Source organism: Bactrocera tryoni, chromosome 5 (assembly GCF_016617805.1).
Source record: "Bactrocera tryoni isolate S06 chromosome 5, CSIRO_BtryS06_freeze2, whole genome shotgun sequence".
Lineage (NCBI taxonomy): Eukaryota > Metazoa > Arthropoda > Insecta > Diptera > Tephritidae > Bactrocera > Bactrocera tryoni.
The window spans coordinates 32,918,200-32,945,046 of NC_052503.1; the positions used below are offsets into that span (position 1 = coordinate 32,918,200).

At 36.6% G+C, this 26,847-nt stretch overlaps 1 protein-coding gene across 1 annotated transcript in view; it reads left to right on the plus strand.

The window, feature by feature from the left end:
* Positions 1 to 211: 211 nt before the first annotated feature.
* LOC120777106 (protein FAM135B-like) overlaps positions 212 to 26,847 on the plus strand; it is a 45,167-nt gene continuing 18,531 nt past the window's right edge. Inside the window, exon 1 of the mRNA XM_040108242.1 lies at positions 212 to 257. The gene's annotated coding sequence lies outside the window, so the exon portion shown is untranslated. The remainder of the gene's footprint in view (positions 258 to 26,847) is intronic.

The following is a 26,847-nucleotide window of genomic DNA, read 5'->3' on the forward strand; positions in this document are numbered from 1 at the left end:
TCACTAAAAACAAAACTTCTTGCGTCCGAGTGAGATTGGTATAATCTAACAACATAGTATTTTATTGAAAAATATAGCTGCTACATTTAAAGAAAAATAGTTAGAAGAAGGCTTAAACATATGATAAGAAAGGCATGGCCACTTAAGATGAACTCTATAAGGCATTATGTGACTTGTGGACTCATAATTAATATGTTTTAAAACTTCATATCTTCCTTCTGTTCGAGATCCCATGATGCGAATTTGTTAACCATTAAGTAAACACTATTATACTTTTAATTTATATTATTTATACATATTTTACCTATAGCCAAATGTAGCCAAAAGTCCTGATTAGAAGTATCAAAACCTTTCAAGACTCGTAGCTTCAAATAATTACTTCGCCGCTAATCGTCCGATAAAAATATATTCAAGGGGCAACGTTTAGAACCACATCAAAACAAGAAAAAACGATAATTTTGTTTGCAGCGACCCTTCACAAATACGAAAGATTCCTTACAAAAACTTGATTTCTATCGGTCAATTTATATGACAGCTGTATGCTATGCTGAGCTGAACAATTCGTTGGGATTCAATATCTCAAAAACTGAGGGACTAGTACATATATACAGACAGACAGTCCGTTCCCACGACAGTCGGGTCTACATAACCGAAATTCTGCCGCCACAACAACACAACGAACATGTTTAAATCGACTCACCTTATCACGCTGATCATTTGATATAGATTTTATTGGGTTTCCAACATTCCCTTCTGATTGTGATATTCTTCACGGTAAACTTAATATACCAGGATATAATTACGGTGGAATATGGAAGCAAATTTCGTTTTCAAAAGACCCTTATAAAATACCGTTATTAGCAGATAATGTCAAATTGCACATATTCACGTCCAGATATCTGTCATATTTCAAGGCTCTTTCACTTCAATTCAAATCTAATATAAGCTTCAGAAAATTAAAAAAATATAAAAAATATATATTTTTTAATACAATTTCGAACGAGGAACAAATTTATAATAATACTTTTTAATACAAAAATACAAACAAATTGAGCAACTGCTTTAGAAATGCAATATAATATATTTTCAAATATGATATTTCCTTTAGTACTCAAATTATTACTAGGTATGGATAACTACCAGATCACAGTGGAATCACCGTAAACTATAAAGCCGTGAGCTTACTGAAAATTGCACCTTTATTCCAGAATGCCAGATTGGCAACGAGTCAGTACTCATTGGTCCACTTACACTCTTTCGTTGGATCTTTGAACCTGTCGATAGTCAACAACCAAAACTTATACTGCTGCGAATTTCTTCTGGCTCAAAGTGAAAGCCAGAGGTTCTATGAACTATGGTACTTGCTTTTAAAAAGGCTTGTCTCGTCGCCATGGCAGGTGTTTTGTCTGTGAGTTTACGTATGTATCTTGTCCGATAGAAATTGGTAAAGCGGTGTGGAAATAGGCAAGGTGGAACTTTTTCTCAACTCTCCAGCTTTTGCTAGGTTGAGATTGAAACTTCTCGATTTTCGTCGAACCTGGCGAAATGCCTAGAACTTTAATAAATACATATTTGGTAGACTTATAACGCATCGTCGTTCTGTAAGGATCATGTAAATGATTTTGAAAATCACCAAGATCTATCGTTTACAGCTGTCCAAGTGGCATATTGCGTAACCTTTTTACGAGTTATCAGTCCTACGTCGTATCCTTACCTAACAGCGTTAACTGTTTGCTTAAGAAATGGTATTTGTTATAATTTTTTACAATTTTAATGGGTTCACTCGGTGTTAAGCGTTAGTTAGTTTTAAAATCCAGCCAGCTGTTGAAGACGTAAATTCAAATATGTTAAAAATTAAGCATTAGAAATAATTTTGAAAATTTTTCTTGAAAGTTTAATAAAAAAAAAATAATTTGTTTCAATCCTATGCCTACAGCAAAGCCAAATGAATGATAATAATACCGTCTGAGATCACTTTTCAGTATAAATACAATTCGCTTTACCATCCTTAACATATATTTCCTGTATTTAAGTATGGGATTAATTCACCTCATAAATATTATTAGTATTCGAGGCAAAAATGTGGGAGATTTAATTTGACTAAGATGATAAGAGATAAGAGTTGTAATAATTTACTTTTTTAAACACTTAAGTAATTAATATTTTATTCTTGCATTCAAATTTATTCCAAAACCTTCCTCAATTGTTTGCATGAGTTATTCGATAATTAATATTCCTATACCTTGAACTGGGTATATTATGTTTTTCACGATGTTTTTAAAATATCGAAGACTCTATAAAGTATTTATATCAAAGATCAACATGACAAGCTGAGTCGATACACATGATCGTTTGTCTGTCCTTTTGGAAAGGGTAATCCATTTCTGATTCGCAGATATCGAACAACTTTAGCATATATAATATGTAGTGGCCATACAAACTAAGCTCTCGGAATCAAGTCAGGAAAACCTTTTAATTTGACAAGATATTCACAAAATTTGGCACAGACTATTACGTAGAACATCGCTACAATCTTCGAACAAATTGTTAAGATCCGATCAATACAGCTTATAGCTACCATAAAAACTAACCGGTCAATATCAAGTTCTTTAAGAAATCTTTTAAATTTTTAAGGGTATTAAATCTTCAACCAAACATATGAACACTTTTTGTTTCTGCAAAAACAAAAATGTTCTGGCGGTAAAATGTTAGAAATTTTTAAAATATTCAATATTCAAAGTTTCAAGATCACACTCTGTTTATGCTTTCTCTGTAGACAGTAAATATTTTTGCGTGCTTTAAATCAGCCATTCACAGCATGATAGGCACGTAGCAATTCCCTGGGCGGTGTTAGCCACCTAATAAAATAATTTAATAGCAATTGCCACCTTGAAATTTCACTGTGGCAGCATTAGCGCGAGAATTTATGTAAAATTTAATATGCAACGAGATGCCTTCTTTAATTAAAGTTAATTTAAGTGCTTGAGGATAATGTACTGAAGCATCTATAATAAGTGTGTATATATATGCTGATACATACATACATATAAATTTCTCAGTCTGCCGCTGACAGCAATTTTTCGAAGATTTAAACACTTTGGCAATGACCAGCACAACGATGGCCATCGCCCTACGCAAGAATTAAAACAAAATACATACATATACATACATATTCATATCTGCATGGGCCAGAGCCAGCAGAATTTTGTATATAAATAATTTTGAGAACACCGAACAAAAAAACGTCTGCTATATGTAAATATGTATTTACGTGTGAAAATTATAAACATATAGGTATACATAGTTTGAATACTCTCTGGGCCAGAATGCGTGTCAGGGTTCTCGGTGGGCCTAAGTGTGCAAAAATAAATCAAATAATTTTGAAGTGCAAAATAAAATTAAAGACCATACAATTTTAATTATGCACCACAGAAAGCAGAACGTAGAAAAACTGTACAAATTTATATGGTATGTATGTATGTATTTGCAAATGAAATTTGCGCAAAAAAAGTTGTGAAAGTGCTTTTAGAACACAACATGTCTGCTGCCCTTAGAGAGCGCGTAAAAGCATTTCTTCTGCGCCGTCCGCATAAAGTATACACACGCTTATATATACATATATATATATGTATATGTAATATGCTACATATATTTTTAGTGGCTTTAAAACGCTTGCTTTTATGCTAATATTTTTTATTGCACAGCGCCGACAGACAGACGCGAATGGCTTGTATGGTGATAATAACATTGCCGGGGGCGTATGCGACAAGTAAGAGCAACGTTTGAGTGTTTGCTTGTTGGTCGCTTGGAAAGTACTAGACGGGGCCAGTATATTAAAGGCTTTACAAAGCGTTTCCTTCTGTCGTTGCTGCCCTGTAGGAAAATGTATTGCTTCACTATTGTTTTGGCGCCTTATTGTATAATTTAGGAGTGCGTTATGACAGTTGAGGAAACTGAACAAGAATATATATGGAGTGTACCACGCCGCGATAATCAAAGAAAACTGTCGACATAAACTTGATTTTTGACCTGCTTTGACGTGGTTTTGCGACTTTGGCTCACCTTTGCCACGATATTCGGCCGATTGATCGTCTTTCTCCGGGGCGTAAGCATAGCTCCAAGACCAGCGATAATACTTTTCATTACATCCTGGTTGTATTTCGAAAACTTTGAGTGATTTTGAAACCAACCATACTTATACTTTTTTCAGCCTAAATTAAAATTAAAAATTGAAAGTTAATTAAATTAAAAAATGTATCCTTTCGATATTCCAACGTTGCTAGTAAGATCTCTAACTAATAAATAGTTGTCAATACTCCTTCAGTTTATTGACGTGTTGATCATCAGTTGTTGTTGATGGCCGTCCAGGACGTGGTTCGTCGTCAACGCATTCTCGGCCCCTCTTTGATAATTTGTAGCAATCAAAAACACTTGCACATGAAAAACAATTATCAGCGAAAGCCTTTTCCAACATTCTGAATGTTTCGGCACGAGAAATTTGATTCCGCACACTTAAATTTAATTGTGTCCAATACAAGGTAAATCATTTAATTTCTATTCCCACCAGTTCAGTGGAATATCTAACGGTGGTAGCTTCAAGTGTTTAATCCTTGATCTCACAAACTCGCAAGAATCAAGAGGGTAGTGTGGAGATGCTTCCTCCACGCTTTCTTCCATACAGTTTCTGCAGCTGGCGTCACCTAAAATTCTCAACCTTACAGCATGGACGCCGATAAAATGCCCAACTAGGAAAGGCTAGCCTTACTAGCGACAAAAAGCTCACTGGATCTTTTAGGATCAATCATGAGCCAAAACAACCTTACGACAGGGCATGAACCGATGGTGGCCCAGCGCTAATCCAACTCCGCCGAAGTCCAACTATCCACTAGTAGAACACACGACTTTTCTATTTAAAATGGGGCTATGGTGCCTTGCCTTGCCTGATGGTCTGCTTTACAGTTACCTACAGTAGCGCTATGGACTAGCACCCATACTAGTTTTATCACAAAGTGACTCGATGTCGTTGATAACGAGGTTTGGCATGCCTTAACCATTTCTGAATGCACGGTTAGTGAGCGCAAGACTAATATCGCCGCCATGATACTCTGAAATATTGCACATAATCTTTTTTCCTAGAGACAGCTTAATGTCATATGTGCATACAAATTTATGGCGTAAGGAAAACTGTTTCATTTGGCGAGATATTTTCACAAAATTCGGCATGGATTATTGCCCAGGAAATGGTCAAATATTTGAACAAATTTTTTTATGAGACCATCTACCATACAGCTGATAAAAATCAAGTTTTAGTATAGAACCTTTTTTATTTGTGAAGAGTAACATAGTTTCGGGGTAAACGAAGTTAACGTTTTCCCTGTTTTTGTTCTGGAATTCTAATTACTACACATATAATTTCAATAGGGTATATTTCAAGATCTCTACTAACCAACACAACGTTTAAGGCCGCTCACTTCTTAAGCTCCGATCGCTTATATCAGAAACATTCATAAAGTAATTTGGTAGCTCAATATGGACCAAATTTTGAGTATTCTTTGAATGCTCACAAATAAAATTCCGACACTTTCGTACACATATATGTATATAATATACATATATATAAAATATGTATGTTTTATATTAAATTCCAGGCATTTTTGTTGGGTCAATATAAAATGGCCTAATACATCCAAGCGCTGAAAAAGTATTTTTTCCAGCAGAGTCTCTACTGCCTCCTTCTCACACCCACATTTATGACTACACAATTTGCTTGTTTAAGGGTTACGTTGGCGACTCTCCTGCGACATTTGCTATCGCCATCCGCGCACGACTGTGCCCCTGCCACAACATAACCACAAACACTTGCAGCAGTTACAGTGAAAACCTTAAGTTTGTATGTATGTATGTATGTACAGCATATAAACCACCTTTGGCCATCACAAACAATTCTGAGTTGCCCCTGTCGCAGCGTAAAAACACGACTGCTTCTTGCATGTGATATTTAACAGATATTTTTATACATTGCACCCCTACACCAACAACGTCTGGGTAGCGCAACCTCCAACTTGATCTCACACAGCTGCAATCAAACGACATTATTTAAGGGTGTGTATATTCATACCACATCTTCATTTCGTCCACCTTCTACGGCATGTATCATAGGCAGGTGGTAACTTGATTCGAACGTGAAAAGTGCACAGTCGACCGTCACAAGTTCGTCAATGTAAATTGAAAACGACTTTCGGCAAACTTACAGCAAAATGTTGCACAATCAGCAATAATAGCTTTGCCAATATGTATGTTCAGTTATGAAGGGTTTTTCATATTTCAATTTTTGCTATTGTTTTGTATGCTTCCGCTTGCCTTTTTGTTGGCCTTGATGGCATGTCGTTTTGCGCCAATATTGTTCGTCTCCCACTAAACATACACTCGGTGATAGATTCGCATATCATCGCTGGGTAAGGCTATTTGAGAATGTGACATCTAAAAATAAATTATGTTTTGGCAAATAATAGTGATTTTACTATATTTTCTGGCATCATATTTCCACTCAGGCAGTGTTGCTCGTGAGATATTAGCGAAAAAGTATGAGTTTCTTAAAGATTTAGAAAAAAGAATTTCCGATAGCGAACAAAGCTAGCGAGACATATTGCTTAGTACTGAGTTTAACTTCGGAAAATATTATCGTCATATCCTTGAAAATCTGATTTAAGTGGTTAGCATGAAAAGAGATTAATATTAAATTGTGAGGTCTCCACTTTTTGTGGATTGTGCAGAGCACACTTAAATTCCAATCGTCGTACAAGCTTTCGTTTGACAAAAAAAAGCTGATACATGATCCCTAACGGTTCTTAACCGACGTATTTCTATAGTTAACCCGGCAATCCATCTGCTCCCGCCGCTTTGTTGTTCTTCAGAGGGGTAATTGCTATTCGAACTTTTTCATGGTCGGGCAATGGAACGTCTGCTCCATCGTCATCGATTGGGGAATCGGGTTAACCATCTCCTGGTGTTACGTTTTCACTGCCATTCAGCAGGCTGTAGAAGTGCTCCCACCATAATTTCAGTATGCTCAGGGCATCATTCACTAAATCAACTTGGGGGGGTAGTACAAGAGTATGCCATGAGCCATCGCAATCTGCAAATATTTGCTTGTGACTCTCAACTGTCTTACTAAAAGTATGCTTAACTGCATATTTAGCACTAAATTGAACATGATACCTTTTTCCCTTACCTCAAATTATTCAAATTCAGCAATAACAACGAGCAGACAGCTGGCGAGCTCCTCCAAGCGCCAAATAGTTGATTATTCTGTCTGTGCTTCTCCTGCTCTGCTGTGCATGCACCTATGTGTTTTGGTAGTTCAATGGTGTAGCTGTCATGAAATATGTATAGTTACTCAAAGTAAGGTAAGAACCGAAAATTATAAGCTTCAACCTTGAGTTTGTCCCTGTATTTGTTTGTGATATTGATATTGACAGTATGGTGCAAGTTTGCATGTTGCAAGGACGAAAAGAATGGCTTTCCTTACATATTTATTAAGTTTTCATAACATGAAGCAGCCGAAGCTCGTAATTAACTTTCCCTCTACCATACCTCTATGGGTATGTTTTGGGAAATTGAACAAGTACTCGTTTTAGAGTCGATAAAGGATGTACATACATACATGTATGAGTAGTAATTGGTTTTCCAAAAGAACATAATATCTATATAGGTATTATTTAAGTCTTGGTGGCGGTAGATTGTTTTTTCGGAGTTTGGAAATATATTCCATTACATTCTTTGATACCTATGTACAGGGGAAATGGTATGTATATGAAGGAATTTTACTAAACTAAAATGCAATTGTGGCCTTAGAAAGAATTTATTAAACATGCATAAGCGAGATGTGCTAGAGAAATATTAATAATACCACATACTCGTGCCTAGTATAGTATAATGAGTATTTGAAAGACGTCGAAGCTATATTTCTTTCAATTTTTTGTTACCACTTTTGAGGTATCATTGACCTTTTGCTTCAAAATAAGCCTCAATATCGGAGAATGCCTCTTCATTGTCGTTAAATTACTTTCAAGCAAGTATTTTGTTAAGGGCCGAGCCAGAAAAAAGCCGTTGAGGACCAGATCTGTAAAGTTCGGTCAAGGAATCATTTCTAAAGCCTATTCATTAAACTTCTCCATCGTTTTCATTGTGAACCGGTTCTTCTGAATCAGCTCTATACATATGTACTTTTGCAACCAGTTGCTACAGAGTATTATAGTTTTGTTCATAACGGTTGTACATATCACCTAAAACTAAGCGAGATAGATATACAGTAGGATTATATACATATATACATATAAATGATCAGGATGATCAAAAAAAGTTGAAATCCAGATGACTGTTTGTCTGTCCGTCTATCCGTACAAGCTGTAACTTGAGTAAAAATTGAGATATCTCGATGAAACTTGGTAGGTGAGCTCCATAGTACAATTCGAGTTCGTAGATGGGCGTAATCGGACCACTGTCCGTCCACAAATCGCCATTAACCGAAAACTGTTAAACTGTACTGTTAAAAACTATTAAAAGCGAGATAAATCAGTAACTAAATACGCTAGAGACATTAAATTTTACCACCTGGATAGTATGAGAGAGCCTTATGGGAGCTGGTTGTGAACGAAATCGAACAACAAGCACGCCTACTTCCCATATAGCACAATTTTAAATTCGAATGTGTTTAAATCCAACAAAAACATTTCAAACCTCTAGGTACCGAATATTTAGGCCACGGTACCTATAGTTGACTTTTGTTCGAATAGGTCGGTCAATGCATGAAATATATAACTGAAATTAAGGAATAATCTTTCTCTTATAATGGTATGTCTGTATGTCAAAAATTGTTTGAATCGGACCAATACTGCCCTTAGCCACCAAATACTTAAAATAAAAATTTTCGAACATCCGGATGACTTTGTACCGCATATATCGGCCAATATGTGAACTATCTCAATGAAAATGAGAGAGCGTGTGTTACACATATCAGTGTATCCTCGTGCCTAAAATAGATAAGTTTGAGCAAAAACTTGACTTACCCCCCATATAACTAATATCAGGATATTCGGACCTTCGGTTGACTTTACTCTATATGATTTGCTTTACACCTTAAAATATTTACCTGGCTTTGACTCTTGCAAATTGCAAGAGTATAAAATGTTCGGTTGCATCCGAAGGGCTAACTCTACCATGCTTGTTGGTTCTGCCTTTGTTACATGCCGTTTTAAATTTTTTCAATCTTCCAGCGTTACAATAACGGTATGCAAAATCAATGCTGATAGTTTTTGCACTTTTCAAGATTACTGAAACATTTCCCCGTGCAACCAAAAATAGAGACGCCAGTACTCTACAGGCGACTATTACGGCTGACTTCGATGACCATTGTTTGTACTCTCAAGTTAAACTATAGGGACACGAATGGTTGATTCCTTTTTTCTTCGATTGCATGCTCGAACGGCATCCACACTGAATTCATGAACCATAACACGTTTCTCTTGACTCTGATCCAAACAGAACAAAAAGATCGAAGCAAATGTTGGTACGTTCACAATGCCAAATACCAGAGCTAATTCTCTCCCTAGTATGGACGAAACCGATTTCAGTTTTTTCCAGCCTATTTTATCGAATTGAATGAGTTAGATCCTTCCAATTAATTTCACTCCCTGTTATCGGTCATAATATATAGAGATGATATGATTTCTAATTGCCGTTTCGGCTACTTTAAATATGTCATGACACTTAGCAATGTTTACGATTTCAACATGGAAAGATATACGCATGAAGGACGTTTACAAGTTATACTTTTTTATTATCCAAATAATCGTCCTGAGCTCGCTATTCGACGAATTGTTGAAAATTTCGAGTGTACGTTTTCTTTACGTAATGTTCAAGTGCCAAAGAGATAAAGAACCTCTTGAAGTGATGAAAATATTGTTGCCGTTCAGAAAGTGTTTCTAAAGACCGCAATTCGTCAAATTACAACCAGGCTGATTGTATAATTTGTTCTCACTCAAACACTAAAGCCATTAGATCAACGTGAATTTGCCAACAAATCGTGAATTTGCTGATTTTGTCTTGGAACAATTTGAAAACGACAACGATTTTTTTGAGCAAATAATCTTTTCCGATAAGGCGACCTAAACTGTCAGTTTGCTATGGTTTTTGGTCTGGTTTTGGTCTGGTGAAGTCATCGGCCCATATTTCATTCGAAATGCAGTTGTATATAGATCGATGATAACCAACTTTTTATGGCCGCAATTGGAAGATCTCATAAAGTAAAAGTTTTGCAAAAATTTCTTGAGATTTTTTAAAGGATATCTCCATTATACATTTCCTCACTTTTTGATACTTATCAACCGCCATAAATATATGTGGTTTTATAACGCTGTATCTCTAAATTATTTTGAGTTATTATACCAAATCTGTGAAATGAAATATGTGTATGCATTACGCCCGCAGATTTCCTTCCACTTAACGCAGGGATAATCTTTTAAGTAGTTTAGCAGCGATTTGTGATTTGAATCATCGCATCACGCCATCACTAAGTACACAACGAAACCGCAAAATCGCAAAACACCACCCACAATGTTACAACAACTGTGACAGCCGTTTTCGATTTAGCCCTCGTCGTCATCGTCGTTGACACCACTAACTTTTCATTTCATTTGACATAAAATTAAGGACCTTATCGCAGCGCAACTACAAGGGAAATACCAAATAGGATACATATTGTTGTAGTTAATGCTATTGTTGCTAGGTTGGGTTTTTATTTTTTGGTTTTGTTTACTTTAGTCTTATCGTTCGCTTTGTTGGTTATGAACTGGTTGTGTATCAACTTTTCTGTGTACTTAAATACTAGTAAATATATGTTACAAGTGTGTATATTTTCACGAAATGCTTGTTGTTTTTGCTGCTTTGACATTTCATTTAATATAGTTGTAAGTTATTTATGTAAATTAAAAGCATTAAAATCTATTATTCCAGCCTAAACTCGACGATTTCAAACGAGTCCTTCATGTCAAGTTCGTTATGTCGCTTTGGAAGTTCGAAACGCTAAGTGAAATAAGGTCACACACCATTTAATCTTTCTAAAGCAATTGTTGCTTTTTTCAACCACAGTTAACATTATTTGGTAATGAATTGAATTATTTCACTGCCGGAAACTGGAAGACTCGTGAGTAGTGAGTTTAGGTTGCATATAAGATTGCTTTATGGGGCAGTGATCTCAAAATATATACAAGTGACTATACTCCCACGAAGAAAATTTTCCAGCTGAATTTAGTGTGATAGTTTGCCAACAATAGTGGTATAACTATGATATATTATATATACATATAATTTATACCAGCTGATGTTTGATGCGGCATTATGAATAGTTTAACAGCTTTTATAAATTTCGATAACACATTTGTCAAGATATATTACTACTACATATGTGTCATAAATAGTAAGACTTTGCTCCTAATTCTAAAATTCTTCAAAGTCTTTTTCACCCCCCTCAAATCCCCCTTGGCCCCAATACACTTGCGCTGACAATTTTCCCAATCCTCGAAGTAATTCTCAAAGTCAGTTTCCGGAATAGCCTTCAATGCGAGTAAGGACTCACGATTGATGCCCTCAATTGACTCAAAACAGTTTCCCCGGAGCGGTCGTTTGAGTTTGCTGAATAGTCACGGAGCTAAATCAGACGAATACGGTGGCAGTGGCTCGATATTGGTTGAAAATTTGGCGAAAAAATCACGAAGAATCAATGCGGTGTGTGACGGTGCACTATCGTGGTGCAAAATCCACAGTTGCCGGTCCATAATTCCTGCCTCTTTTTCCGAATACGACGCAAAACACTCAAATAGTATTCTTTGTTGACGGTGTGGCCGGTCGGTGCAGCTCGGGTCGGTTCAGAGTGCACCACACCTTGATAATTGAAGAAAACTGTCAACATACCGTTGATTTTTGACCTGCTTTGACGTGATTTTTCGACTTCGGCTCACCTTTGTCACGATATTCGACCGCTTGGATCAAGGTTGTAAGTATGGACTCAAGACTTATCGTCAGTAATAATGCGTTTCATGGTATCCTGATAGTCAACATTCTTTTACAGACGTTAAAGTGACATTGATTTTCTAAAAAATTTTGGTGATTTTAAAACCAATCGTGCTTTCACTTTTCTTATGCCCAAATAATATTTCAAAATAGTTTTCACTTATCCTTCCGATATTCAAACGATGCCAGTAGGATCCCTGACTGTTAATCGTCGATTCTCAAACTCCAATTTCTTTATTTTATTTATGTATTGATCATCAGTTTCTGTTGATGGCCGTCCTGGGCGTAGTTTGTCGTTAACGCGTTCTCGAGTAAAAAATTTTCCAAATAATCCCGAAATGATTAACTAAAAGCACTTGCTCGTAACAAACAATTATCACCAAAGGCCTTTTCCAACATTTTGAACGTTTCGGCGCCAGATATTTGTTTCCGCACCCAAAATATAATGGAACGTCTATGTTGAATAGTTTTACTCATCTTAAAAATCGCCGAATGCACTTTATGTTCTTTAGAAAGACAAGCATATACAAAACACTAATGATTATTTTGATGTGACATTTGGTGCAGATGTCACTGATAGCCATATCAACTAGGAACAAAATATTTCAACGATTGGGTTTCACGCGATATTTTAATTAAAAAGTCTTACTATTTTTGCACACAGTAGTACGTATATTATTTCAATAGTAGCTAAATCTACTTTGCGATCGTTTGCCCGTTTTAAGTTGCTTCTGTTCTACATGAATAATAATATATACTTGTACTCGTAAGAATATAAACCTAAAAATTTCTACCGTAGGTAGGTTGAGTGGCTCTCTGACGATGCACCTATGTAGATTTTTAGAAGGCCCATTATGAAACTATCGGTACTAAACTATCACCGCTCTATTGTCTCCACTCTGAACCACCCTATATACTTCTGTTATATATAGTTCATCAGTACAATAATTTGTATCTGTTCAACTTCTTAAACCACAAACCGATAGTCTATATAGATTTATAAAGATTTCTATATAAAGTCTTGCAATCAGATCAAGGCATTCTTTCGGTAGCTGTGACGAGTCCCTTAAATATTTTAGTAGTTTTAAAACTGCTTGGCTGTCTGTATATATACACATTTTCTTTATTGTGAGCACATTCCTTGTCAGAACAAGAAAGCTTTCTTGACTGGTCGTAATCTCCACATGGAAGAAACTACAGTAGTATATTAGACGGAAGGCGATTTTTGTATTTAATTTGCTGAAAAGACACCTCTTTCCGTTTGATTATCTAATTTGAACCCATTAGTATAGATGCTCTTGTCTGTGTCCCTATGCATCTTGCTCCTTTAAAGCCTTTCTCTGGAAAAGAAGACAATATTTGGAATCGAATTTAGGTCCAACTCTTTATGATTTCGAATAACCGTGGTATTGGGTAGTAATGTTAGTATCATAGATTACCGTTATTACAGCTGTCTAATACGGAGAACTCCCTCAGAGCTGACTTCGATGCCTTTTTTACTGTCTGTTGGCAGTAAATGTAAAATGATTTGGCTTTAATATATTCGAGCTACAAAAAATACTCAAATTGTTCCACCAAAAAATGTATTTCTTGTTTTATAAACAAAATAAAATTCAAAAGAACACATTTTCTTGAATTGTTCCCAATACGAACCCGGTCTGTTTAAAAAATTTTACTTCTCCACTTTCGTTTGAGCCCATGCTAGTCCATTTGAATAAGGTCCTTTTTTGATTTCTCACTTCACAGTCGCAATCTGCCTCCTGCAACATTCCTGATTAGATTTCTCTTTTTTTTTTTTGCACATTCAATTTGATATTCATACACCATATGTTGATAGTCCTATTTACCAAAAAGAAGGCAAAATTGAAAAAAAGAATCGCTTTGAATGGGAAAAGTGAAAATGGCTACCAAAAGCAACAAACCATGGCAAGGACACCGAAGCACCAGTGCGCGCACCGCCCCGTGGCGAACACCCACACATTTGAGTGACGGCACGTGCTGATGTGGGTGCGTCTGCACTACTTTAGTTATACATAGTCTCACATATATATGTACATGTGGAAATGTGTGCTACGTACTGTATTCTAACTAACTGTCTGTTTGTATTTCCATCGCAGGAGTTTACGCCTTTTGGCCTTAACTTGTTGTTATTTTATTCGTGTACAATTCTACGAACATTTGAATAGAGGTGTTTATTGGAGCGAATGTTTGCATATCCTGCTTATATTTCTACAAAATTACACGAAGGAAATACAGTCGCTGTAATAGTGGTGTAGTTGCTAATATTTCCGCTCACATATTTACGTGAATTGCCTTATGAATTCAATAGGGGAAGACTGGGGGATGTAAATTAAACTTTAGTTTGAATTGTTTGTTTAACTAATGAAGAAAACTTCTTGGGTGACGAATTCGAATTTGTAGTTGTTCAATGCTTTTTGTATATGATTCACGTTTGGCTGCACCCTTAAGTTAAAGAATAGTTTTAAGTAGAACCGAGAATTTGTAGGCTGTGCTAATTAGGGATCTAGTTAAGCCCTCTGTCACCACAGTCATTTACAAATAACTTAATGATAAATATTCAAACAAAGTCTTGTGGGAATGAGCTGCCTCATATGATTATATGTACATATACTCAGAAATTATTTAAAAATTGTAGAGAGCACGAAAATTTCTTGAATACTAAGAATTATTTATTTTAAAATTTACTTTGGCTACCATTGAGCATACTGGAAGTATTTGACAGCTTTCTCTCAAGCCTCTACCCTTTTGTGTTCATTGTAGTTATAATTTCTGAATAATTTTCTAATATAGCAATAAGTCTGCATGACTCCTTAATTGATCCATATCTTAATAACGTACACTTGGAAAATAAATTAAACTCAATATATAATACAAGATTAAACCTAAAAATAACCGAAATCTTTGGCTATAGAATAGACTGCCAATTATACTATATTTGAGTGCCATTATTTACTCACAATCTGGTTCCATTAGACTTAATACAAAGATGAAAATGATTTTCTTCAGAACCTCGGTTACGGCTGCTTGAATGGCTAGTATGTCATCATAAAATAATCCTTTCCTGCTCCGTTCCGACGACAGTCGACAGTATTCTGACGCTGCAACAACAATAACTACTTTCCTGTTAGTTTTCATTTTTATACTCTTGCAGCATGTCACTACAGATTATAAAAGTTTTTTCACCTAACGGTTGCACGTATCGCCTAAAACTAAGCGAAATAGGTATAGACTTATATATAAATCATCAAATTGACGAGATGAATTGAAATCCCCATTTAACGTTAGTGTTAAAAACTACTAAAAATGCGATAAAGCAATAACTAAATACGCTATCGACATTAATTCTTACTCCCGAGGTGGTATGAGAGAGCTTAAATGGAGCCGGAGTCAAAATTGGACAATAGCCCTTGCACCGCTCATTTTAGGTGAAATTACATATCGCGAAACCCGCCTGACCGAATTCAACCAAATTTGGTATGTGACATTCACTCATGTATTTAACTGACATTTTTATGTCACTGTATGAAAATGAGCGAAATTGGACTACGGTCTAAATTGCATTCAAAACATTCACTTTCCGGTATACAAATCAAGAACGAATTAATATATCAAGATAAAACTTTCCACGAATAGGGCCTTCAAAAACTGTTGAAGCTCCTAGGTACGGAATGTGTGGACCCCAGTATCTATAGTTGACTTATGATCGAAAATATCGGCCAATGTGTGAGATATATAATTGAAATTCTGAGAGAATCCTTTTCTAAGAGTATTATGTCTGTGTGCTACAAATGTATTGAATCGAGTCAATATATCTCTTTCCGCCCACATACCTAATATAAGGATTTTCGAACTTCCGAGTGACATTATATCGCATATATCGGCCAATGTGTGAATCAACTTAATAAAATAGAGAGGGCATGTTTTCCTTATAATCCCTCCAAGAGGAGAGTTTTCCGCAATTGACACATGCAATTGAAACTACAACTATTTTCAACAAGTAAGGAATATTTTTTATATTGCTGTAAAATTAATTAGATTAGTAGTTCCTGAGATATGGTTTTTGGTCCATAAGTGGGCGACGCCACGCCCATTTTCAATTTAAAACAAGTAAGGAAGGGCTAAGTTCGGGTGTCACCGAACATTTTATACTCTCGCATGGTAAAGTGATAATCGAGATTTCATAATACGTCATTTACATATTTTTCAAATACCGTATTTTTGTAAAGTTTTATTCCGCTATCATCATTGGTTCCTAATGTTTATACTCGTATTATACAGAGAAGGCATCAGATGGAATTCAAAATAGCTTTATATTGGAAGAAGGCGTGGTTTCGAACCGATTTCACCCATATTTCGTACATGTCATCAGGGTGTTAAGAAAATATTATATACCGAATTTCATTGAAATCGGTCTAGTAGCTCCTGAGATATGGTTCTTGGTTCATAAGTGGGCGGCGCCACGCCCATTTTCAATTTTTAAAAAAAGCCTGGGTGCAACTTCCTTCTGCCACTTCTTCCGTAAAATTTAGTGTTTCTGACGTTTTTTGTTAGTCGGTTAACGCACTTTTAGTGATTTTCAACATAACCTTTGTATGGGAGGTGGGCGTGGTTATTATCCGATTTCTTCCATTTTTGAACTGGATATGGAAATGCCTGAAGAAAACGACTCTGTAGACTTTGGTTGACATAGCTATAGTAGTTTCCGAGATATGTACAAAAAACTTAGTAGGGGGCGGGGCCACGCCCACTATTCCAAAACAATTGCGTCCACATATGCCCCTCCCTAATGCGATCCTTTGTGCCAAATTTCACTTTAATATATTTATTTATGGCTTAGTTATGACACTTTATAGGTTTTCGGTTTTCGCCATTTTGTGGGCGTGGCAGTGAGCCGATTTTGCCCATCTTCGAGCTTAACCTTCTTATGAAGCTAAGAAATACGTGTACCAAGTTTCATCATGATATCTCAATTTTTACTCAAGTTACAGCTTGCACGGACGGACGGACGGACAGACGGACGGACAGACATCCGGATTTCAAGTCTACTCGTCACCCTGATCACTTTGATATATATAACCCTATATCTGACTCTTTTTTAGTTTTAGGACTTACAAACAACCGTTATGTGAACAAAACTATAATACTCTCCTTAGCAACTTTCTTGTTGGGTGAGAGTAAAAAAGTTGGCAGGGATAACGTATTCTTTTATGGACCCTTAAACACTTCAGGAAAGGTGACTTTCATAAGAGAAAATACGTCATTATTCAAAAGAAAAGAAAGGTTTCTATAGGATTTTGGGTCACTACTCTAAAAATTTATAAGGCAAATATCTTATAAAATAAGAAAAAACGTCTTCTTCGACGGCATCAAAGCTATATTAACCTTCACAAGTGCACTTTATTTACATCATAAAAGCCTATAAAAAAGCTTTAGCTTAATTTCGATCGGACAGTTTTTATGGCAGCTATATGATATAGTTGTCCGCGCCTGTTTAGAGTCGAAGAGAGCTGTAGGGATAGGTGTATAAATAAAGAGCTCGAAATAATATACTTAGAAAAATTGCTTTTATTTGAAGTGAAACACTACTAAACTTTGAAAGCTCGATGACAGCGATAAATAATGCTGTTTTAAATTAATTCAAAATGTTACTCATACGACATGTCACACAAATACCTTTTACCTCTTCTATAAGATATTCGTAACAAATTTATCATACAAATGATTTCCTTCCGAGTTTACAAAATATTTCTAATAAAAGACCATTTCCTTAGAAAAGTTTGGCTAGCTACCCTTATCTGACCATTACTGTACATTTATTATTGCACGCACTTGTATCCAATATGTATCACATTTTCTCTAACCATGTGCGGATATCTGCAGTCTGTCTCGTAAATAGTTTGTGAACGTATGCGTTTTAATAGACAATTTATTATAAAACCCCTGTGTCATTTATATTCCCTCTCAGCACCAATTTAATTCCACACGCTATGGCTACATTTCAATATTGCCCGACTACTTTGCGCCATTTCCTTGCTGCTGCCTCCCACTACATACAATATATACGTACATATGTTGGCATTCTCAACACTCCGCAACCGGAAAAGTTTAGTTGCCATTAGGAGGGTATAGTCGATAATCATTTGAACTGCGTAAGGAATGGCATGTGAAGTATGGGAAATAAGGCATATCCAGCAGGAGCTAAAGGAAATGATAAAAGTGAAAATATCGTAATAGTAATGACGTAGAAAACTAAGGAAATGTCATAGCAGCAAACCTAACTGGCAAACTACATCAACGATGCGAGAATGAAGGCAACCATATATTTACAAATATGTTTACGTATTTACGCAAAAATGTTTACAAACTATTAAGTGGCCGTCTTATATGGGGGAGGCTTACTTTCAGACTAATTTTCTATATTTTATACCTAGGCATACAAAGATAAGTTTATTGCGGAAAAATATTGAGTGATAAAATAAAACAAACTTTGTGATAGGCGGGCTTACTTAGATTAGTTGAAAGTTATGCTAAACTCCCCAAGGGTTGATTGATCCACTTCTTAATTGGACGATATGTAAACTGTTGCAAATACTCTTGCATGGTAAATAAGGGGAGATTCAAATAGAAATGGTAAACAATGGACAAATATATAAATTTAGCTATATAAGTATATATTTTTTGGTAGTCGAAAGATATTAAAGTGAAATTTGGCACAAAGGATCGCATTAAGGAGAGGCATATTTGGACGTAATTTTTTTGGAAAAGTGGGCGTGGCCCCGCCCCCTACTAAGTTTTTTGTACATATCTCGGAAACTACTACAGCTATGTCAACCAAACTCTACAGAGTCGTTCCCTTCAGGCATTTCCATATACAGTTCAAAAATGGAAGAAATCAGATAATAACCACGCCCACCTCCAATACAAAGGTTATGTTGAAAATCACTAAAAGTGCGTTGACCGACTAACGAAAAACGTCCGAAACACTAAATTTTACGGAAGAAATTGCAGAAGGAAGTTGCACCCAGGCTTTTTTTAAAAATTGAAAATGGGCGTGACCTCGCCCACTTATGGACCAAAAACCATATCTCAGGAACTACTCACCGATTTCAATGAAATTCGGTATATAATATTTTCTCAACATCCTGATGACATGTACGAAATATGGGTGAAATCGGTTCACAACCACGCCTTCTTCCAACATAACGCTATTTTGAATTCCATCTGATGCCTTTTCTGTATAATATGTATATACATTAGGAACCAATGATGATAGCGGAATAAAACTTTACACAAATACGGTATTTGAAAAATATGTAAATGACGTATAATGAAATCTCGATTATCACTTTATCATGCGAGTATAAAATGTTCGGTGACACCTGAACTTAGCCTTTTCCTGTACTTTGTTTTTATATTTATACTAATAAATAAATAAACAAATATGTACCGCTGTGTTCGATCACTTTTTGCCATTTTTCCGCTGGAGGCATTATTCCATCAGTGTAAAACTTTCATCAGTGTAAATCGAAATTTCCAGAACGGATCGAACGAATCATCATTGTGCTACGCAATTTAAAATGTAACGAATTTCTTCATTATTTTCACTAATTTTTGAATAGCTGTAACTTTTTTTCAACCAAAACCAAATATTTTTTGGTTAAATGAAGCTTAAAATCTCACCTTTCCAACAATATATGATATGACAAAATTTGATTGCTAGCACTGGAGATATACGACTGCAATGACATCTATAGACAAAATACGAAAAGACCTTTTCGACTACCCAATACATTTTATTGTAGAAGGAATTAAAACAAGGAAACAAACTCAGCAAAGCATACCGACCAAAGAAATGTTCGGATACTTTATTTTCATGTATACTTCTTCGACAGCTGGTGGTGAGGTTTGAAGACCGATCATCGAAATAGAGACTGTATTTTGTAGGATTTTTGCCAGATACTCCTGAATATTATTTCTTATTCTATCAAATTCTCATACATGTATAAAGCTCTTGCGCTCATTGTAAATCAACTTTGGCGATCGGTGTCGATTTTCAAATGGTTAAGATATGAGATCCAAGATGTTTAAGCATAAGTCTCGCAAATTTGGGACACCAAAAAGAAAATACTAACATTATTCTAAATATTCTTCTCTAAATACTTCCGTAATTACAATAAAATTAAAATACCATAAGCCATGATGGTATAAATTTAATAATAAATTTAAAATTTCTCGAATGCTGTAAACTCAAATTGAATCTTAAAATTTGAAGTTTCTTTGATTGGTAGTTACGGGAGCGGAATTTTTCTGTAGCAATCCATACGGAGGAGGTAACTTCACACTAAACTAAAATTCAGTCTTTCAGAATTTAAATTCTTAAAATTTGTGGCTTAACAAAAGGCGCCAAGTGGACTTCTCTCTCTTCTCATCATCTCATCATCTCATCTCATCAACATCTCTTGCGCCTACACTAAGTCTCATTACATAAGATTATGCAAAATGGTCGTACTACATTCTCAGTGGTAAAACCGAAAAAAATCAACTGGATAGTTGAGTCGTTCAGAGGCAGTCGGGAATGTAATTTCCATAAGCTGCCCTAGACCATTCATTTCATTTAGAGAAACACCACAAACATTAGCAACACAGAGCTTTCTACAAAGCTACTTTGGGACCGTGTTAATGTTGAACAAGCCAAAGCCACTACTTATAAGCAAGAAGGAAATAAATAACATTTTAGGAGTTATCACAGGGCATCTACTTCTATATCCCACTATTCATAAAATTGGTATAGTGGAATCGGCGAAACGCAAAGCATACGCGTAGTATGATACGCTTTTTGCCTAGATACATATATTCCATGGCTCCAAGTTTTCCAACTTAAAAGATATTGAATGAAAAAATCCGATATTCCATCAAATCCATTGAGTTTGTGGATAAGACTTAATTGCTCATTACTTGGGAGCTCAATGCGCCTGATGATGACCAAGGTGCGGCCCCTTCGTTTTGGCGCTTCTGCTCACCCGTTTTCAACCATCCAAGAAACAAGGTAATCCAAGAATTTTCGGTAACAAAAGATATTAATTTAATATGCTGAGATCTTTCGTAATAAGATATGTACATACATATGTACATATACTTATCTCGAACTAAAACAAGGAAATAGAAATTGTGTCTAGTAGACTTCATACGGACTCATTATTTTACAGGCATGTTTGAAAATGGAGAAACTGAAAAAAACATTAAATGTCTTATTGCGCTATAAGAACCTAAATACCAAATTCTGAAGCTCTTATATACCACAGGCGGAAGGTTGAGAAAAAGTAATAACCTTGGATATAGTATTTAATAGAGAGTTTTCCCGGACTAAAACTGTTCAAGCCATCAGATAACGAATATGGGAAAGCCAGTTCCTTCTTCTTCTTCTTCTTTATTAGCGTAGACACTGCCGAGTTTACAACAGCGCGTCAGACGTTCTTCCCTTTCTCTATTTGCGCCAATGTGATATTCCAAGTGTAACCAAGTCTTTCTCCACCTGGTCCATCCAACGGAGTGGAGGTCTACCTCTTCCTCTGTTTCCACGGGTGGGTACTGTGTCGAATATTTTCAGAGCTAAAGTATTTTCATCCATTCGGACAACATGACCTACCCAGCGCAGCCGCTCTTTTAATTCGCTGAACTATGTCGATGATGTATTTCATCATCGTTCCATCGTAACCGGTATGTACCGTTGCCCAAGGGGCAATGAAGATACATCTTCCGCGAAACGATCTCTCAAACACTCCTAAGCCCGCCTCTCTCAGCAGGACGGGAATGATGAGCGACTTGTAGATGCTGGTTTTTGTTCATCGACAGAGGACTTTACTTTTCACTTGCATACTCAATCCAAAGTAGCACTTGTTGGCAGTGCAGTGATTCTGCGTTGGATTTCAAGGCTGAACTTAGAACTAACAGCCCTTATGCAACGGGTTTTTCAATAGGGACGCTACAAAAGTAGACCGATGAAACGACGCCATATTCTTTCCCGCTCTTTTGGCATTTCTCTTCATTAAGGTTTCGGAGACAGTGGCCTCAACTTTAACAGTGCTACGTCCAATTTAGGGTCGTGATAATCGTCGCGTCAGATCAAGAATTGAGCGGCTATTGGAAAAATTTGAATCCACAGGCACAGTACAAAATGTTCCCTTGGCAGTAAGACAAAAAAGTGCCCATAATGTCGAGAATATTGCTGCCGCTAGCGCATTAGTTGAGGTACTCCATGAGTCACCATTGCATCCCGAAAAAATTACGGTTAGGTGCGGTTTATGGGCCGACGGCTTCATTGGGCCGTACTTCTTCCGTGATCATGAACTGTCAATGGAAATCGCTACCGCTCAATGATAACCGAATAGTTTTTGCCCGAAATGGATAATATGGACTTGGAAAATATGTGGTTCCACCACGACGGCACCACAAGCCACACTGCGAATGTTACAATAGATTTAGTGAAAACTAAGTTTGGTGAACATGTTAACTCACGAAATGGCCCAGTCAACTGGCCGCTTCGGTCGTGCGATTTGACGCCGTTAGACTATTTCCTGTAGGGCTATGTGAAGTTTACGGCCTATACCAGCCAGCCAGCAACGATTGAGGAACGGCAGCAGTAGCGGCCGATTTATATATCGGTATCGGCCGATTTATATATGCATAAAAAGCATTGAACATTGGGTTCAGCGTCTGATGTACTTGCACAGAAATAAAGAATTTCATTGATATCCTAGACCGTTTTTGGTTTATTTAGAAACAAAACCTTTGTAGCGCTCTTATTGAAAAATCTGTTGCCTGAAGGTACTTCCCTAGCTTTAATCCTTGCAAGTTGCAAGAGCATTCATGTTCATCGATACTGTCATATCTTACTACTGCAAAACCGAGTCGCCCGATTTGTGAACTCTACCGTGAGATTGTATACCTACTTAATACATTTATATCTATTTATTATCTCAAATCCATAATCCATCATCGGTTACGATAACTTCCTTGCTCATTGCTTTCTCACACAATAGCGCAGCACTTAGCGGAATCACAGTTGATTCAACCGATTGCTATTTACAAACTATCTAAACTACTATCAAGGCTATACATTTCCACAGCGCTATATACATACATACATAATAGCGTGCAAAGCTTGCACTAAAACGATGATGATGAAGTGCTTTCCCACATTCCTATATATGTATGTATGCAAGTGTGTTTGTACACCCTTACTCAATGAGGAAGCGCTGTACGTAGGCCCTGAAACAATGTGATATCCGTGCATAGTACAAAACCAATAAAGCACGCGATTATCCCTTCGTGTGTTGACCTAACCCAAATTTGGTTGTGTGCGACGCAGCGACGCATGCACTTTGATGTCGTACATAAATTATAACGCATTATCCCATTGCCTGTCAGTTTTGTGTGTGTTGTTGTCACATATTCGAAAACACTACATAACATAAACGAAGCCACGATAGGGCTAAACGATTACATGAGTGCGGAAGTGAAAGCAGTGTTGCCACAATGAGAGTCTTTGAAGACACGTCCTGTGCTTTGTACTCGCAACGACCATTCCTAAATAGGTTGACGGGCGGTCGGGACACTTTGTGCGCCTGATGTGTTCGTAGATTTACCGCAACGAAAGTGACAGCAACAACAACAACTAGTATAAAAAATGGAACGTTCCACTTAATCTGCACGCCCACATAATTTCATGTGCATGTCACTTAAAAATCTTCGTTATGTGCGAGCATATGAGTACATACATATGTATGTGCACACGCTTTCAGTTAAGCTGCTCTGAATTAGAGTAGTTTTCAAAGTGCTTAAGCTCGTGTTACCATGTTTGTGTATATCTGTGTGTGTGGTGTGTGTTGAACTGGCAGCGTCATCACTTTCACTTGACTGTCAGTGGCACGAATTGTTTTCTAGCACATATCCACCTGCAGCGGTGCTGAGGTGTTGCCTACACACATACGCGACAATATGGGTGACCTACCACCGCAGCTGTCATTTCGCTGGCGTTCACCTTGTTTTTTCGGTTTCTTGTTTTCTTTTTTGGTGCACTGTGGCCTCTTGTCTGTTCATTATTGCTGCTTTAATGGCACGAACAGTAAAAAGGAAAAAAAGAGCAACTAAAGCACTTTTCCAACTCTCTATAATGGTACGAGGGTTGTTTGATATGTCCATGAATAAAATTTTATATTTTTTGCACACAAGGTATTATTCACATTACTCGGACTCACAAACTCTTTACAAAATTTAGCTAAAGTCTTTTTTACCTCAAAAACATATTTGGTTTGTAACTATGTGATTTTTTCCGTCAAAATTTTAATGTTTATGTAAGAAAAGCATTTAAAATAATATTAATCGCCTCATCACATGGTCATATGAGGCTAAAACATTTGTCACTCTTTCTGACAATTTGGCGAAAGAACCATCCCGGCTTGACCTTATGTCTAGTCGTGAATTCCAGTCGTTTTCTGGCAATCGTTCGTTTCAACTTGATGAGTTGCTGTCGGTATCATCCGCCATAAAAGGTTTCACCCGGATCCAGAAGCTCATAATACAGCATGCCCTTTTAATACCACTCTAAGGTGGCGTCATGAAGTCATCAGGTTTCACATATGCGCTTAGAGTTGTCATAATAAGCCCATTTTTCTTTACCAATCACAATCCTATGCAAAAACAACCATGCACAACATAACGATGATTTTTTTTTTGTAGTGTTCAAGCATCATTTCTGGTATCAAAATCACTTGGCTCCCATTCATCCAATTTCACTTTTTAATGTATTTGACTTTTCGAAATGCCCACATCATTGAGTAATAATACCAGTTCTTCATCTAAGATAAGGTTCAACCGTACAATTTTCTATTCCCAAAGATTATTTACACTCTACGAAAAACTGCACTTAAATATTCGTCACATATGTATGCAGCTCTTTGGCCTGACCGATAGGTCGAGCTACGAATACAAAATCTTTCCTCCTGTCTTAGAGCATTAATCTTAACCAAACTACTGTAAAGTTTCATGACATTTCATCCAATTGCTCTCAAGATATTGATCACAAAGAGAGACTTTCTATGCTATTTTGATTTAAAAAAGAGAAACGAGGGAGAGCATTTAGTGTTTTGGCAAAACATTGTTTTTTACATTAATTAATTTACGTCCCCAGCAAATTCGAGAGTTAAGAGTAGTTTTGCTAAACTTCGTTTGGAACCTTTATAGCACAAATGATGAACCCTGTTCAGCCAGACTATAACAAAGCCAGAAAACATCGCGAATATTCATGAAATGGTGCTGACGTTCTTACTAACTAACGATCAAAAATCTAACGTTCAAAAGACAATATAGCACTGAACAAAACGAAAAGAACAGTCTTCTGAATAGTTGGTTTTTCGTCAAAGTCGTCCATAATCTCCAAAACCGCAACATTATCGACTGCCTCCCGTTGCGCGTTGTTGGATCGATTGGATGTTGAGATCAAAGTCAAGCACTCTTTCAAGAAGAATAAATTTATTTTCCCTAAATCAACCCTCCTTCTTATCCAACTTGTGATACAACGGAAAATTTTAAAAAATTATATCTTGCCCGCACTAAAAGGCAGACATTTAATTTAATTTAAATTTAGAAATTTTGAAAGCTGCTATTCTTTACACTATCAAAGTGATATCGAAATGTAAGGTCTATTGAAAAGTCCACGGCTTACGATATCAAAGCAAAAAGTCAAAAAGTCGAGTTTTGTCCAGTAAATAGTTTTTATTCAACATAGTTCCCTTCACTGTTTATAGCGAACCTACAACTTTTCGCTACCATTTTTGTAGTATGATTTGTACTTTGCTTCAAAATAGGCCTCAGATTCGGTTATTACCTCTTCATTCGACGAAAGCTTTTTCCCAGCTTCATTCATTTGAGATTTGAAAACAAGAAATAGTCCCTGGCGACCGGAACTGGAGAATACGATGTACGTATTTGTAGAAGCAAATCGAAGCCCAACTCATTGATTTTTGCCATGGTTTTTACAGACTTGTGATTCGGTGCCTTGTCTTGGTGAAACAGCACTTCCCTTTTCTTCTTTCTTTCGGCGATTTCGTCCTTCAAACAGCCCCATAACGCTATGCAGTAGTTGCTGTTGGTAGTTCTTCCCTTTTCAAGGTAGTCAATTAAAGTTATTCCATGCTCAGCCCAAAATACAGACGCCATAACCTTGTCAGCCGACCGTTGCGATTTTCCATGCTTTAGCGCGGGTTCATCGTGCGCAGTCCACTTGAATGGCTGTCGATTGAACTTCTGAGTGAAATAATGGAGCCATGTTTCATCTGTTATCACATTATACTGAAAAAATCGAGTTTACTACACTTAAACATCTCCAAACACTGGTCCGAATCATCAACTCGTCTTTGATTTTGATCAAAAGTGAGCTCGCGCGAAACCCACTTTGCCCAGAGCTTTCTCATACCCAAATATTTGTGAATGATGTGAAATGACGTTCAGTTCATATCGTTAGAGTGCTGCTATCTCGAACAACTTCACTTTACGGTCATACAAAATTATTTTGTGGACTTTTTTGATATTTTCACCGGCAACAACCACTTTTAGGCGTCCACTGTGTTCATCGTCTTTGGTGCTCATTTCACAACTTATAAACTTAGGATACCAATACTTGAATGGTTGATTTTCCTTGGGCAGTGTCCGGAAAGTCATCATCAGGCCAAACTTTCGCTTCCACTGTATTTTTTTCCT